Raw genomic sequence first — 6,764 nt, forward strand, 5'->3', positions numbered from 1 at the left:
TTCTTCCCTCACTCACCTCCCTGTCCAATTTTGACTGTACAATGGCAGGGTGTTCACTTGCCGACTTCAAATTCTTAGACCAACGTCTCAAACGTGGTCCCTCATACCCCAAACGAAAACCAACCTGGAAACCTAACAACAAGACTGACAGCAGCTCGGCAGGCTCGTAATCCCGCAAAGCCGCGGCCAATCGAGTAACATTAACCGGTGTACGAGCCTTTGGGCCCAGCACCGGATGAAGACTTCCCTCCCCTGGGAGCTGGAGGTTGCTGTGGTGGCACGAAAGTTCCTGAACTCTGTTGGGAACCCTGGGGGCCTGATGTCCTAGGACCCCAGCAACGGGACAACGGATGGCTCTTCCTACCACATTGTGAACATTCGTGACGGAACTTACAGAACTGTCTAGTACAAGTCCCGCTGTTAAAATCCCAACACGTGCCGGTAGGCGACTGGGTGGTAGAGTTGGCCCCCACCCCTCCCCGGGTGGGACGGGACTGAAAGGGACGATAGACTATAGGAAGACCACTGGCTGTAAAAATTGTTTTACCAGAGGCAGACGACCCCATCGTGTGCTGCCAAAGGTAAGAGTCCAACTCACCCCATTTCGCCTCGGGATCCCAAGCCATACGCGCCCTAAACTCCTCATCATATTGAGCCCAAGCATAATCATTCCTAGTCAGCTGAGCCTTACGGATAACATCCATGTACTTGAATAATGACACACAGCGCTCAGGGAACTTTTCGCAGTAGACGCTGGCATAAATTAAAAAGGCCGCCGTCCAATTCTCTATAGTCAAAGGTACTTTAGGGCGTTTTGCCAATTCAAACTCCTCCTCCTTGGAACCCTCTTTAGCACGGACCTCACTGTGGAGCAATTCCAACAGTTCCACATACTCACCATTCCATATCCTTTCCTTTGTACTGAGCATCAAATGAGCCCCCAAAGGCTTCGTAACACCCATATACGGCAACTTTTTGATTTTTAGTTCCTTACTGTAAAGTACATTTTTAGTAGTGCCCAAACCAACAGTGGACGTGCCGCTATCCACTTTTTCACCCGTATGAAGATCATCCCCGTTTGTACCCACACCTTGATCTCTTACAACACGTCCTTTGTGTAATTTACCATCCTTTTCAGTAGATATTAAATCTACACCAACACCAATAGACACCATATGTGGCCGCATGGCCTGAACCACAGTCTCACCTGGGCGTAAAAGAGGCGGTTGACTGGCTTCCGTCCTCCACTCTGTCTGTGCACCGTCATCCGCCCTCCGAGGAGCCCTCACCGAGGGGCCGAGCACTCGTGGCCTTGACGTTTCCGCACGACTCCGAACCACCTGATCCTGTAACACACTATGAGAAACATTAACATGCCCCCCCCCAGACACAATCTCACGAACTTCTCCCTCTTCAGGGCTATCTTCGTCATAATCTAAAATAAGCGATTCCTCTAACTGAGGAGGGGCAGTGACAACCACCGAAGTCTGCCTTGACTCCACCGTGTTTGAACGACCATGGGCCTTACCAGCCCTCACTCTTGACCTAGGCGGGGAGGACGACTGAACTCGTCTATACATCCCCCCACCAGAACCACTGACAACCGGTTGATGTCCTGAAAAAGATAAACCAGCATTATAACCACCACGTGGCACGAGAGAGGTCGTACGTAACCCGCTCCCATGTACAACGTTGGATTCCACCGCTGAGGCCGGGAAGGTCGCGCTGGACCCGGATGCACCGCCCATGTTGAAATCCCTCGTTGGGGCCATCGAGGTCGTAGTAAACCTGCGTGTGATGGCCGCGGCGGGATCCCTCGATGGTATGGGACGTGCCGCGCCAGCTCCACCCGCACTTCTCCTCGGCGTACCTGGGCTGCCTGCCGCCTTGCCAAGTCAGCTGCCGTAGGTCGAGCTTCCTCCTGCAAAGAAAAAGGCCGGACTGGTGTGCCGGGTCCCTTACTAAAACCAACTCTATGTGCAGAAGACAAACCGCCTACAGTAAATCCACCACCCCTGCCAGACACCACAAAACCCCCAGAAACAACAGCACTTTTTCTTTTCAGAGCATCGCAAAGCCGAGGAGACGGAGGACAAACCTCCTCATCCGAACTAACATCCAACATAGCCTGAATAATCCGCGAAGCAGGACCCCGAGCAGCCAAATCCTGAACCCCCGTACCATCAAAAGAACCCCGAGATGTAGGCCCCGAAACCACTCTCATACCAGGCCACTGAAAATCCCCTGCCAACCTATAAAAGGAACCTTCTCCAACCTCATGTTGCCGAACAAAACCATCTCCACTCCCGACCCCCCCGAGGGGAAGGCCTCCTCCCACGTCCAACGGGCGGCAACCCCCCACTGAAACGCCCGCACCACCCAAATCCACTTCAGGTAAAGGAACGTCAGTCCACCCAGTACCCTCCCCCAAACCCATCTGGGCCCATTCCCCCTCCCCCAAAGAACTGCAACCTACGGACACAGCTTCCCCTCCGACAGACCCCGAGGGAAAAAACAATAACGGACTATGCAAATCCCTCCCCACAGACCGTACAAGCACACCAGGGCCCTCAGGCCTGACCACTCCATGACCCGCTACCAAAGGCTGCGCGATGGACACACCTACCGAACCACCGTCAACCGTTACTGGGACCTGAACCACATGGTGGCGAATAACGCTCAAAGGAGCGACCACCTCCTGTATGTCCTGACCCGAAGCACCCCGTAACGGCTGCTGCGCCACAGGAACCACATCCAAAATGGCCTCCGCCCGCACCATCTCAGTGACGTCAGCCCCCATACCCGCGGAGGCCGAAGCCGAACGCCGCGTGCAACCACGTTGCCTGGAAGCACGACGACCCCGCAAAACGGGAGCAGAGACCGCTCTTTCCCGCAAAGCAACATTAGAACACTCCCCCCCCCACAGAAGGAAAACCACCTTCCCCAACAACCTCCACCAACGAGGTATCCAATGAAACAGACGGATCCGAAGAACCAGAATCACTCCCACGGCGGGCCCTAGAACCCGCCCGCCGAGTCCTGGAACGACCCCGTTCACTTACCCCGTCCTGCATCCGGCGTTTCGGAGAGTAACATGCTGCCACCACAGCCGACACCCTCGCAGAGGCCTCCCGCTGGGGGCGCGGGGTCTCGGTCTGACCCCGGTCGCCAATGACCAGGTCCAAACGCCCCGCCTCGCTAAGCAGGCGAATAGCCTCCAACACTCGGTAATCTTCACCAGCCATGATATCGAAGCGGAATAGCTACAAGGAAAATGAACAAACTACCAAAATACTGACAAAAATTCTAAGCTCAACCGGCCACCAGGTCACCAAGCCTAAAATGGTGCCCGGAGCGAGGAGCCCCGCCCATTTATAGGGGACCGCACAATGCAACTAAAAACCAGCCCAAAAACGCCCAAATGGAATCTGCTAGAAGAAATACCCCCACCCAGATCTCCCAAACCGCCCGGGGGAGGAGACCTCCCAGGGGTCGGCTGCCCTCCCCCAAGCCCCCCTTGTGGTCACGGCTAGACACATGACGTCACTGACTTTATAACAACTCTCAGTTCGGCGGACTTTGCAAAGAAAGATCATTTATATTAAAACACTAGCTATAGTAATAAAATAGTATTAATAAGAAATATATCTCTGATTGTCACAATGACAAGGATTTCATTTAAAAGTGTTTCCGCCCGGTTTCGAACCGGGGACCTTTCGCGTGTGAGGCGAACGTGATAACCACTACACTACGGTAACTCACATGAGTCACTCGTTTTCACGTGTTTCTTTGAGAATAGAAATCTAGTGACTGTTCATGGTCCAATCCCATGTGATATGAGTCTGACAACCTTGATTTGTTCTATAGATACATTTATGGGCAATGTTTTTCGGTCGGGATTTTAATCCCCACTGCTGTTGGAAGTTGCCATGGGCCTCAAAGTGCAGAGATTGTACAGAGTGTACACCCAGGAATCCACAAATATATATGTTACATGTATGTGTGGTTTGTGAGAGAGCTGTAAGTGGGGGCATCGGGGAGGGCTGTTTCATGCCATCAGTCAATGACAGTCTGCCAGGAGGTCCCTGTCTTTGAGAACAGTAGCTCTGAAGCAATGAACACAAAGAGGAAAAACAAGCATTGGCGTGCAAGAGTATGAGCTTCTTAGTGGCGGCTCGAGCGTCGCCCCTCTGCTTTTCAGCAGTTATTGAAAAAAAATAATGATAATAACTGAAAGTTAGCATTTTATTTTTTCCTGTTGTGGGCAAGGCAGCTTTGGCTGAGCAGGGTGCGGCTGCTCTGCTGACAGAGCCTGGGAGGGGAGGAGTGGTTTTCACTCTCTAAGGGCGCATGAATGTTTGGCCGGCCCGATCTAGCATGTTCTCCACCCAGGGTGCATTACAGCCTGGTTGGGGAACATGCCCAGGCTCCCTGTCCCCATCTGAGCGCCGATCCACGGTGCTCAGACCAATCCCAACGGTGCATTGCAGCATTGTGATTTGCTCAGGGGGGCCTCAGCCTGTGTGCTTTCTGATCTGTGTTCCGGACTGCTGGAGGAGGGACCCGATGAGGAGAACACGGCGAGGGTGGACGCAGCAAGGAGATAAGAATAATTAGATTTTTTATTTACCCCTCGTCGCTGTCGCCCCACCCCCTCCCCGCCCGACCTGCCACCCGCAATCCGTGCCACCCCTTGTTCCTTGTTTTGTTGTGTGGGAGAATGGATGCATGTGAGGATGCGTCAGTGGTTGGGTGAATGGATAGACTGATGAATGAGTGAGTGGAAGAGTGAATGATTGAAGACTTAATGGATATATAGCTAGATAAATCATTGGCAAAAGCGTTTGACATAAATAAAGATGGACATATACAAAAAGTGGTTTGGATCAATGACGTGCAGCCATTGGTTACCTGAAGGGTCATTGGAACAGCATTATCAGCTCAAGAAGGTAAAACTACAAAGTGAGCATGGATGTGAGTGTCCAGGTCCATGTGGCATGAGCTGCTCCAGTCCTGGTTTTCTTCCTCTGAATTCTGAGGCTTGAAGTCCAGGCGTTCTAATGAAGTAAACAAGACCAAAGTGCCCAGAATTATTGAAAAGCAAACTCCGCACTACAGCAGGGAGCCTGGCATTGCCCTGGCACTCTTGTCAGGGCGATACTTGTCGCTTCAGAACAGAGTCTACAACCTTGTAACACAGAGTTAAACAGTGCAAGAGGGGCCCGTGCTAAGAGAAGAATAACACACCCACAGGGCATGCAGCTGAGAGCCACAGCCACAACAGAGACACAGAAAGAGACATCCACCCTCCTTGATGTACACATAATGGAAGCTGTGTGCGCTCCCTAGGCAGACACAGAGCTGCTCTGCATTGCCACCAAGAGAGCGTGTTCAACAGGAGACAGGGGCAGTGCCACCAAGAGGGCATGTTCAGCCAGGGGCAGTGCCACCAAGAGGGCGTGTTCAGCTGGAGACAGGGGCAGTGTCACCAAGAGGGCATGTTCAGCTAGAGGCAGGAGCAGTGCCACCAAGAGGGCCTGTTCAGCTAGAGGCAGGAGCAGTGCCACCAAGAGTGCGTGTTCAGCAGGAGACAGGGGCAGTGCCACCAAGAGGGCATGTCCAGCTGGAGACAGGAGCAGTGCCACCAAGAGGGCATGTTCAGCTGGAGACAGGGGCAGTGCCACCAAGAGGGTGTGTTCAACAGGAGACAGGGGCAGTGCCACCAAGAGGGCCTGTTCAGCTAGAGGCAGGAGCAGTGCCACCAAGAGGGCATGTTCAGCTGGAGACAGGGGCAGTGCCACCAAGAGGGCATGTCCAGCTGGAGACAGGAGCAGTGCCACCAAGAGGGCATGTTCAGCTGGAGACAGGGGCAGTGCCACCAAGAGGGTGTGTTCAACAGGAGACAGGGGCAGTGCCACCAAGAGGGCATGTTCAGCTAGAGGCAGGAGCAGTGCCACCAAGAGGGCCTGTTCAGCTAGAGGCAGGAGCAGTGCCACCAAGAGGGCATGTTCAGCTGGAGACAGGAGCAGTGCCACCAAGAGGGCATGTTCAGCTGGAGACAGGGGCAGTGCCACCAAGAGGGCGTGTTCAACAGGAGACAGGGGCAGTGCCACCAAGAGGGCATGTTCAGCTGGAGACAGGGGCAGTGCCACCAAGAGGGCAACAACACAACCTTCTCCGCAGCCGAGCACCTCCACTTCCAGTTACACACCGACCCAAAGACGACCCTCAGAGGCACCCTCATCTACAGACCCCCGGGACCACGCACACAATTCAGTGAAGACATCACGGACTTCATCAGACCGCACGCCCTCCCCTCCGCTGACTACATCCTCCTAGGGGACCTCAACTTCCACCTGGAGAACAACAAGGACCGCAACATCGCTGCCCTGCTGGACAACCTCGCCAACCTCGGACTCAAGCAACTGGTCAACACCCCCACCCACTACGCCGGCCACGCGCTTGATCCTGTCTTCTCATCCAGCAAGCACATCACCTTCAGCCACTCCACCGGACTTCACTGGACCGACCACAGCTGCGTCCAATTCAGCTTCAGAAGAACCACGACTCACCACCATCCACAACAGGTTCCTCACAGGAGCTGGAGCAAGATCACCGCCCAGCAGCTCACCACCTCCCTCAGCCAGAACCCACCCGCCAGCACAACGGACCCCAACGAAGCAGCCCGCAACTTCACACAGTGGCTGACCGCCTGCGCAGACGACCTCGTGCCACTGAAGAACCCTCCCAGCAGATCCAGAAGC

General features: G+C 54.1%; 1 non-coding gene across 1 annotated transcript; it reads right to left on the reverse strand.

Annotated features, from left to right (window-relative positions):
- Positions 1–3,685: 3,685 nt before the first annotated feature.
- TRNAV-CAC (transfer RNA valine (anticodon CAC)) lies at positions 3,686–3,758 on the reverse strand. The gene has a single exon. It is a non-coding gene; the product is annotated as a tRNA-Val (tRNA).
- Between the last annotated feature and the right edge of the window lie 3,006 nt (positions 3,759–6,764).

Source organism: Lissotriton vulgaris, chromosome 1_1 (assembly GCF_964263255.1).
Source record: "Lissotriton vulgaris chromosome 1_1, aLisVul1.2, whole genome shotgun sequence".
Classification (NCBI taxonomy): Eukaryota; Metazoa; Chordata; class Amphibia; order Caudata; family Salamandridae; genus Lissotriton; species Lissotriton vulgaris.